The sequence below is a fragment of the Hesperophylax consimilis genome, chromosome 25 (genome assembly GCF_061612785.1).
Source record: "Hesperophylax consimilis isolate HC1 chromosome 25, BYU_Hcon_1.0, whole genome shotgun sequence".
In the NCBI taxonomy this organism is placed as follows: Eukaryota; Metazoa; Arthropoda; class Insecta; order Trichoptera; family Limnephilidae; genus Hesperophylax; species Hesperophylax consimilis.
In genome coordinates, this window is record NC_142860.1 from 4,963,589 (window position 1) to 4,973,892 (window position 10,304).

The window sequence follows — 10,304 nt, forward strand, 5'->3', positions numbered from 1 at the left end:
AACATGGTTTGTGCTAAATATCAAAATCATATTAAAGATTATCTCGTTTCGGAGGAAATTTCACCCCGTGAACATTGCAAGTTCATCGACAGCCCTATTGCCGGGATTCTGGGGAATTCAAGGTAGGCTGTTCCTTCATTCCACTTTTTCCCGTGAGCCCCTCCTTGTCTTATTTATTGTGGATTTGATTTGTTACAACTATAATTCGACTTCGTATCTCATTCCAGTGCAGATACAATGTGTTAAGTCTTTCTAGAGCGTCCCCGACTTCTTATACCATTCAAACCACTAACTAACACTCCTGGCAAGGCCTCACTCGCACGGGCAAGCCACCCAGTGAGGCCTACATTACTGGAAAACTTGAATTGTAATATATTGTACCTAATAAAAAAAATAAAAAAATGGTATAGGAACGCGTATGATGCAAACAAAAAAACATTTCATTTTTCTATTTTATATATAATATGTTCGGGAGATTTTACAGTAGGAATCATAAAACATTATCACATTGTTTACGGAATTCAAATTAATAGCATTTACAATTTTATTTTCACGATTGATTGCTTACATGAATTATATAATCTCATTTAACATCAGAAATAAGTGTATATCACATAATACGCGATTTTTATATCATGCTCTGTAAACTTACATCGTAAGTAGTACGATATATTAGAGTTAATAACCGGAATTATAATATATATGAGTTAAGTTTTACACATGTATATTAAAAAATGCTAATAGGGTGAACGCTCCTATAGTCAGCCTGTGCCTATTGTCAGCCTCTTTCATAATTTCGTGAAATAATAAGAAAAATGTGCACTCTATCACCATCTATGAGAATGTTCACGCACTAGTAACTAATGAACCAAACATGGTTTCAAAATGGCGGCTCTAACTTATTTTCTGTCCCTATATTCGACCGTTGCTTTCAAACAAGTGAAGACCTGTCAGACATTCTCCCGCGCGCCATAATAAATTTGCAGTTGACCACGGTTTCAAAGTAAGTTTAAAAACCCTGAATTTTACTAATATTGTTGAGTTAAGTGTTATTTTATGTTTCTGTGATTATTTTGCCTTGTTTTCAAGCATTCAAATTATGTTTATGATGTTTGATTTTTGCAATGTTGTGGTGGTTGACTTTAGGAACAAATTTTGTTAGAGCATCCTAAAGTCAGCCGGGGGGGCTGTCCTTAGGCCATGTGTAGGTTATTTAAAATATGGAATCTAAGTGTGCAGTAGTGTTCTCTATCTTTACAATATGATCTTACATACACAAATAAATGCATTAAAATAAAAACACCAAAGGTCAGCCGCCTCATTTTGTTTTGGGGTAGACGTGGCTGACTTTAGGAACTTAATGATCCAAATGTCAGCCATCAACGTGCTAATACACTTTATGGCATGGTGAATGATTTAATGTTGTATTTGAATTCTAGGTAGGTATTCATAAAAACGAAATTCAACATGCCGAAAGAGAAGATCGTCAAACCAAAGGGATATAAAAAACCCCTTCTACAATACGACCGAAGCAAAATTGAAGATGCTCTCCGAGCAATAAGGGGAGATCAAATTAGCATCAGAGAAGCCAGCAGAAAATATGGAGTTCCCAGGGGAACTCTACAAGATCGTCTCCACGGCAGAGTTCCTGATAAAACAAATATGGGTAGAGATACCACATTAACTAAAGAGGAAGAAGAGTCTTTGTGCAATGGTTATCCGAATTGGCCAAATGTGGATTTTCAAGAAAGAAGGATGATCTTTTAAACACAGTTCAAAAAATTATGAAGGATGACAAACGCCCAAACCCCTTCACAAATGATAGACCGGGAAGAAAATGGTACGACCTATTTATTAAGAGACATCCAATCTTGAATGAGCGTGTCCCGGAAGGTATAAGTAAGGGTAGAGCGGTTGTTACTGAAGAGTACATACGCAAATGGTTTAATGATCTCAAAAAGTATTTAAGTGACATCAATGCTATAGATCTTTTGGAAGACCCGAGAAGAGTACTTAATGGCGATGAAACCAGTTTTAGTATTTGCCCTAAAACTGGAAAAGTTATCGCACCAAAAGGCTGGAAAAATGTATACGAAATTCAAGCCGGGAATGAAAAAGAAACTATAACGGTATTGTTAGTTTTCACAGCTGCAGGTGACACCTTACAACCGATGGTCGTCTTTCCATATGTTCGACCACCGCGAGATGTAATACAAAGTATGCCCGATGAGTGGTTTCTTGGTCGTTCGGAGACTGGTTGGATGAGGAGTGAAATATTCTTTGAATACGTAGCCAATGCAGTGAATTCTTGGTTGGAGAAAAACTCTGTTCCAAAACCAGTAATCTTGTTAGTAGATGGGCATAAATCCCACCTTACTCTTGAGCTGAGCAAATTCTGCAATGATAATCAAATAATTCTCTATTCATTACCCCCAAACACGACTCACTTGATGCAACCAGCTGACGTCAGCATTTTCCGGCCTCTTAAAGTCGAATGGCGAAAAACTATTAGATAATGGCAAGGGAATTCGGAAAATTATAATTCAGTCTTGTCTTGGAAAAAGAAAATTGAAACCAGGAGAACCGATGCCGATGACAATTTCGTCTGATGCTTGGAAGAATTACATGGCCAAAAAAGAAGATATAAAACAGGCACTAGTAAAAAAGAGGATTGAAAGGCAAGAAGCAATAAAAAAAAGAAAAGAAGAACAGGCTACAAAAATAGAAGAACGAACGAAAAGAAGGGAAGAACAAATGAAACGAAAAGCAAACACTGACAAATACAAGAACCTAGGACGAAAGACTGGAAAAACCAATAAGAAATTAAATGTAACATCTACTCAATCTAAAATTTCAAGCACTGGATGTGAAGAAGAATTACACAGTGCTGTAGTAGATGATGATCTGAAAAAATCTAAAATTTCATGCACTGGATGTGAAGAAGAATTAATCAGTGATGTAGAAGACGATGATCTGAAAACTGTTGGTTGTGACATCTGTCCAAGATGGTATCACCTCAAGTGTACCCAAAAACGGGGTATACCTTATGCGGAAGTTGCTTCTAAACAATTTACTTGCCATATTTGTCTGCTTACTATGTAGATATAAATAAAATTGCTACTATTGAATACCTATTTTTTTAATTTCACGTCATATGTAATAATTTAAAACCCTCAGCCGTCGACTAGGCTGACTTTAGGAACTCGAAAGGCTGGAGATAGGCACATGGTGGCTGACTTTGGGTGATTTTGGCATTTAATTTTTGAAAGGCCTTTAAATCATTTTCATTGAAACAAATGCATTTCCAATAATGATAAGTGAATAGTCTGTTCTTTGAACTATAATAAGGTGTAATTGTTAGAAACTTAAACGCTATTTACTACTTTTTAAAGTGTAATAAATCAAGTAAAAATCTTAAGAGGCTGACCTTTGGGACATTCACCCTATTTTACAAAATGCATTTTTTAAAATTTCTTCTTTATTTGCCATGAAGAGGTGAATGATTTAAATGTATGATGTTAGCTGCACGGAGACGACTGTTTGCATATTTGCCAAACGCTGCAGTGGAACTCGATTCATGCAGCTATTGTTTTAGTTGAGAGCTGAGCAGAGGTTCACTACTCATATAAAACATTGATAATTTATTAAGAAACTCTTCAAATTATTCGTTATTCGGTTAAATATGGAATTGTAGGCATTTAACGAATGAATTGGTAGGTGTACTGGACATCAGATAGATGAACCTAAATAATTAAGAAAATTAATATTCTGATATCACGCATTTTACGATTCCGACTCCTTTTAGGCTTATCAATTTATAAGATTTTAAATCACCGTAAACGTGTCATATCGCCAGTTCAAGGATGAATTACTCGCACGACAAAACTGTGGGACCTTAGTAATTAATTCTCGGCGCTATGACGCCTTATAATAGTTCTGTTTAGATATGAGAATAATTGCTCCCCATTAACACGTGTAGAAACTGTATTTTAACCCAATAAATACGCAAACAACTGGCCCAACAAGTCAGTTGTCCGACGACATTCGCGAAGTTGTGTTTCATTGCAAATCTTTACCCAAGGTACCCCCGAGAGGAAACCGGCATTTTACAGTCGATGTCACTGGCGTAGGTGTCCAGTACAGAAGGTTTTCTAATAAACAAGTAAACACGAATGTGTTACCTACAATCTTGTCCAAACGCGTTTACACGCAGACAATGCAGCCGGGTAAGACACAATCCTGCGGATATAGCTTGCCCGTCTATTTATGGGACAGTGTCTTGGTTAATTGTTTTGTCCTCAAAACTACTGACACACTAGGACAATGGTTCCGGAGTTGAGATAAGACAGTATTGTACTGTCCTAGAGTGATCCCTGCATCATCACGTATACCTTATCTGAAGTGAGGATCATTAAGGAATCATTAGTACATCAGGGAACCACGATTCTATCTTTGGTTGGTGCACGGAGAAAAATGATTAAATAAAGCCAAAAAAAACAATGCAAAATTTATTATATAGTAAAAAAACCTTGTTTTTTGCGGATTGATTTTTTATTAAATTTTACCTGAAGACCTTTAGATCAGTTCCCCGCTTGTACTACGACTTTCCGGACGCCGTGTATATATATAATTATCATTTGGGATTATTACCTCACAAACACACAAGTTTTGTGTGAGTATTAATCTTATTTTACACAAAATAGGTTAAGCAAAAATCATTGAAAATATTATAAAAGATTTTTGGTATTCGCTATTAGAAGTGATTGAACAAAGATAAGTAACGAAATAACTCATTAAAATGATCACAATTAAATGTCGGTAATCTAATTAGTTTTCTCAACAATAAATTAAAAAACGTAGGAATGATTACTTGTTATAAGTACAATAATACAAATTAACGTTTAATTAAATTTAATTTCTCCATACAGTTCAGTAATGAACAGTGGTGTAGTCGCGGATCACTGGGACTCAATTTAATTTGTGTAAAAGACTTGTGTTTATTTGCGTTTCGCGTGACCAGAACTATTTAGAGCGGTCGTTCAGGGGTGCAGCCGGTATTTTTTTAATTGGCTGGTAATTAAAAATATTACGAAAATGATTATTTAATTCGGGCGTTTGTTATGGTGATTAAATTTGGATTTGTTAAAACCAAGCCTTGATTACGAAAGTCGACAGATAAATCTAATCTTAGTAGGTAAGTAGGTATTCAATTCAATTTGGGCACCGCCGCCCTGGGAACCATTTATTGGATAACACCTCTGCCATAGTTCATCGGGTGAGGTGTGTTCAGGATGCGCCCCTCCACCAGCTGCGTGGCGTGCCAGATCGGGAGAGGCTGGTTTGGGGAGATCCTTTGACATCTCCAACTGATCTCTCGACCTATTGCCTTGCGCCGCAGTGAGAGGGATATGTTCATATGTCCGTTACTCGTGACATACTGATCCCTAGATTCCCCACCAACACACCCCTCATGCCATTTACTTTACCAGAAGTTCCTCTCCTTCCTTTCCTTAAAAAATACCCTTCACACAGCATCCCAAAAGGTGACGTACGAAAATATTTTTCTCAAGGCCTCCAGTGTGGGGTTAATCTAAAAAAAAATCTATTTTATACTCTGTTTAAAATCGCTAAAGATCTACATATTTATCTGTGCAATCTTCGACACACAGAAGTCTTGTATTTTTATACTTCTCGAGACGTTGAGGCGGCAGCCAGCCGGTTGCAGCTGACTCAGCACTTTCCACACACCAATAATATAGTATTCCTACACTGCTGTAGAATTTGCCGTTTGCAGTGTCGCTGTTGTGTGGGGGGAGGTTGCGTGTAAGTGACATCACGCCCCCCCCCCTTAACGTTATCCATAGTATAAATACGCACTAACTGAAACAATTAACCAACGGACTCTTCGCCAAACAGACGTGTCCTCGAGACCTAACCTAACCTAACCTGGCAATCATCTGAAGCATACATAAAAAAAATAGTATTGCTAATTTATTAAGAATCGCTCCAAATTTCTTCTTGATAAACTTTTAGTAAATTAGTTAGTTGGTACCTAACTATGTCAAATTGTAGATGTCTAAACCAGATTAATGAATGTACACGAAAAAAGCCTAATTGAAGTAGATAACTGTATTTTATTGGCATTAAAAGTTGAATAAAAAAATAAAATAATGATTGGATATAAGACTGCACCTAGCGTCGGCCGCTTAAACTATTGCCGGTCGTAAAACGTCAGATCGCGTGACTCGCGTCAAGTTAATACACTTAACAGTCTACGCTCCGGCTGTGTCTATGGTTAATCTGTGACAATAGCGAATTGAGTGTCGGAAGAACAAAAAACACTCAATTTATGTCACTTTGTCTATGGGCGCGGCCCCATAGTAAAATGTTACTACAATGCCTTTTTCTGAGTAGCTACTTACCCGCTTACCCCCATAAGGTTTCTAGATAAGTTATTAGATGTATTGTGTGGAAAAGAAATTAGTATCTAAAAGGTAAGCAATAAATTTAAAAGATAAAAGAGGGAAAGAAAAAAATCAGAGAAATTCAGGAAAAATTTATGTTTTCAAACGCTGGGGTTTCGTCTGATTTTTCTAACCTCCACTTATTTCTATTGATTACGTCATTTCCATCGTGAGCTATGTAGCTTTAAAATTGTATGCTAAAAATAATCTGCTTCCAAGATTTATATTCAATCGTGAAAACGAAATTGAAATTCAAATAAATGCATTTAAAAGACCCCACATTGTTCGGTTCAATTGTTGTTGTTAATTAATTGTTCGTACAGTTGATTTCTTAAAGTCAACGTAAATATTATTGTAGATAGGTATGCAAACGTTTATTTTACATTTAAATATTACCCATCAAAAAAAATCATTTTATAGGGACACATTTTAACTTATTTGTGCACTCCGATAGTATCGACAGTTTCAAAAGAAATCTAGTTTAGAACACCCGTCCGCAGTCCCCCTCTTTCAATAAATTCATTTTATATCGGAACACGTGTTCATGCACCTGCATCTGCCTTGGTAATTTATAAAGACGAAATGCAAAAATATCAGGATTTTTATAAACACGTTTTCCGACTTCGTGATAATACTTATTTTATTAAAGGTTTATCAGAAAACCTTCATCATTTCATTCGTTAAGGGCTTGCGATCCCTTTTTTAACCGAATCGAAGAGATTCTCAATAAATTAGCTATTTTTTTCCGTGTATTATATATTTTTTGACTAAAGTTTTTTGATTTCCCGACTTCAAAAAGGTTGAGAACCACTGATCTAGTGTCTATATTGTATCTAAGTATTCTGTTTTTAACCGGATTACGAATAATTTTAAGAGATTCTCAATAAATTGGCTAGTTTTTTTCCGTGTATTATATATTTTTTTGATTAAAATTTTTTGTAATTATGTCACTTTATGGTGAAAAGTGCTTCCCGACGTCAAAAAGGTTGAGAACTACTGATATAGTGTATATTGTAACTAGGTATCCCGTTTTATACTGGATTAAAAATAATTTGAAGAGATTATTAATAAATTAGTTAATTTTTTCGTGTATTATAAATTTTTTGATTCAATTTTTTTAATACTACAGGTTTTTCCAATAAGAGGTGTTATTTTGAATAGCCCGCTATTTCAGTAGATGCTACTTTTGAAGCTGTCATTTTTGACATTTGACAAGTAGAAACTACACAATTAATAAAAGTGGAACGATACACGCTTCAACAACGCATTGAAATTATTAAAATTCACTTGAGTGAATCAAATACAAATCATTTTGAGTGATGAGGACCATTTCCACATCGGTGGTTCGTCAACAAGCAAAATTGTCGCATCTGGGTTTTGGAAAACCCAAGAGTTATTGTTGAAAAGCTTCTCTATCCTAAACGTGTTTGGTGCGGTTTATGGTCCGGCGGAGTCATTGGATCTTACTTTTTTGAAAATGAGGCTGGAGCAACAGTTACGGTGAACGAATTGCGCTATCGAGAGATGATTAATGAGTTTTTATGGCCGGAATTGGATGATATTAATCTGAACAACGTTTACTTACAACAAGACGGCGCTACGTGCCACAAAAGCAACGAAACCATTGATCTTTTACGATTGAATATCAAAATAACACCTCTTATTGGAAAACCCTATATTATGTCGTTTTATGGTAAAAAGTTCTCCGACTCCGAAAAGGTTAAGAACCACTGGTCTAGTGTCTATATTGTATGTAGGTGGCGTGGGGGGGTGGGTGTTGTATCGCGTGTCGAGTGTCGTGTTCGCCTCCCACTTAATTCAGTTGGTTAATTTGAGTGCTCCGTTGGATTGCTTTGTTCAAATTATGATTACTTCAACTATTTTGAGGGAAGATAGTTCTTTTCACACTGTTCACTGTTTTTTGGTAGTTTTCTTTGTCACTCAAATGTATCTTTCTCTCTTATAAAGGGGAGCTGAAAAATGAGAACTTAACGGAAAGACTAATCACCCTAATTATGCTTATCTTAAAACTCACCATTTCAGAAAGTCTGATTTGAAATAAAACTGTTAATTTATTAAAAATTCGGTCAACTAATTTTCTTTTTTGTGTTGAAAATGGGACTGCAATGAATGAATTGAAAGAGTTCAAAAGTATCAGTCAAAAGCGAATGTTTCATGCGGACGGCAGAACACGTGTTCATACAAATACTCATAATGATATTGGCATACTGATATTAATAATAATAATAATAATAATTTATTCCCGAATGTATGCAGGGGTAGTGCAATGCAATACATTCCATATTTGAAATAATATACATAATAAGTAATAAAAATAATAATAAGGTTGGTAATAACATAGCGATTCCGACAGGCACAAAAAAGCGGAATTTAAGTGAAAAAAGATAAAATATAAACACAAAAATGAGCGTGAACAGCCGTTTATGGGGGATATTTGCACATCTCCCGTCTCCAGAGGGCCATCAGAGGGGACTCTATCCAGGCAACCATGGCAGCGATGATTTTGTTACTAGATTGGCGTAGTCTGCGCCATAAGCTTCCCATGTGATGGCGGAGAAGCGCTCTGAAAGAGTGTACTCGTCCCTCCAGGAACATTTCCGTGGCGCTGCAGTATCTCGGTAGGCAGAATAGTTGGCGATATGCATTATTGTATGCAACTTTTATCTTATGCCATTGGGATGAAGTGTAATCCACCCACAGCTCTGACGTATACAGCGAAGTGCAAAATGCATTGAAGAGTATCTTTTTGCAGAGATAAAAAGGCCTTGACAGCATACCTGCTCTAACGGATATCGCTCTTCTTTGCCTTTCCATATCCTCGATGTCTTTCAGGTCGTCTGTGATAATATGTCCCAGATATTTGACGCTACGACTAACATCCATTTTCCTTCCATCTAGCCATACTGAAGGTGTTAGCATGTTTTCGTTTTTGCATTTGAAAACCATAACTATTGATTTGGACGTATTATATACAAGGTTATGATTATTTGCAAAATCTTCACATATTTGGAGTAGTTTCATCAGTGCGCTAAGTGACGATGCTAGAAGAACCATATCATCTGCGTAGTTAATATTGTTTACACATACTCCTTGAATATGGCAACCTATCTTACTGTTATTAAGTCTTGGAATTAGTTCATCAGTATATATATTAAACAGTGCTGGAGACATGCTTCCTCCTTGCCTTACGCCACTTTTCAAATAAAATGGGTTGGAAAACTCGCCGGACCATTTCACCACATTTTCTTGCTGCGTGTGCCAAATTGAAAGAATCGCTATTATATCTTCTAAAACTGCTCTTGTCCTGAGTTTTTCCCAGAGTTTATTGTGACAAACACGATCAAACGCTTTGCTTAGATCTAGAAAGCAGGTATAAATTGGCGTTTTTCTTTGTTTATAGTAGCTAATGGTTTCTTTTAAGGAATATATTGCCATAGATGTTGACAGTGCAGATTTAAATCCGAACTGGTTATCCTCTGTCGTTAGATGGTCTGTTACGACCGTCGATAAAATTTTTTCAAATATTCTTGCCAGGGCGGTCGAGAGTAAAATCGGTCGGTAGTTATTGATAATGGATGGATCAAGTTTTGTTGATTTAATTATGGGTATAATTACCGTTTTTGTCATTTCGTTCGGGATGTACCTATAACGCATAATATTTGAAAATAGTTTTGCTAGGATAACATGAATCGCTGGCCCAGCATACTTGATGTGCTCAAGAGCTATTGAGTCATATCCTGTGGCTTTTCCTGTAGCCATTTCTCTTACAGCTCTTTCTACCATATGTGGGGTAATGCTGTTAGTGGTAATATTACCTTC

At 36.3% G+C, this 10,304-nt stretch overlaps 1 pseudogene; it reads left to right on the top strand.

Annotated features, from left to right (window-relative positions):
- The first annotated feature begins 1,274 nt into the window (after positions 1–1,274).
- On the top strand, positions 1,275–2,516 carry LOC149411462 (uncharacterized; annotated as a pseudogene).
- Positions 2,517–10,304: the final 7,788 nt, after the last annotated feature.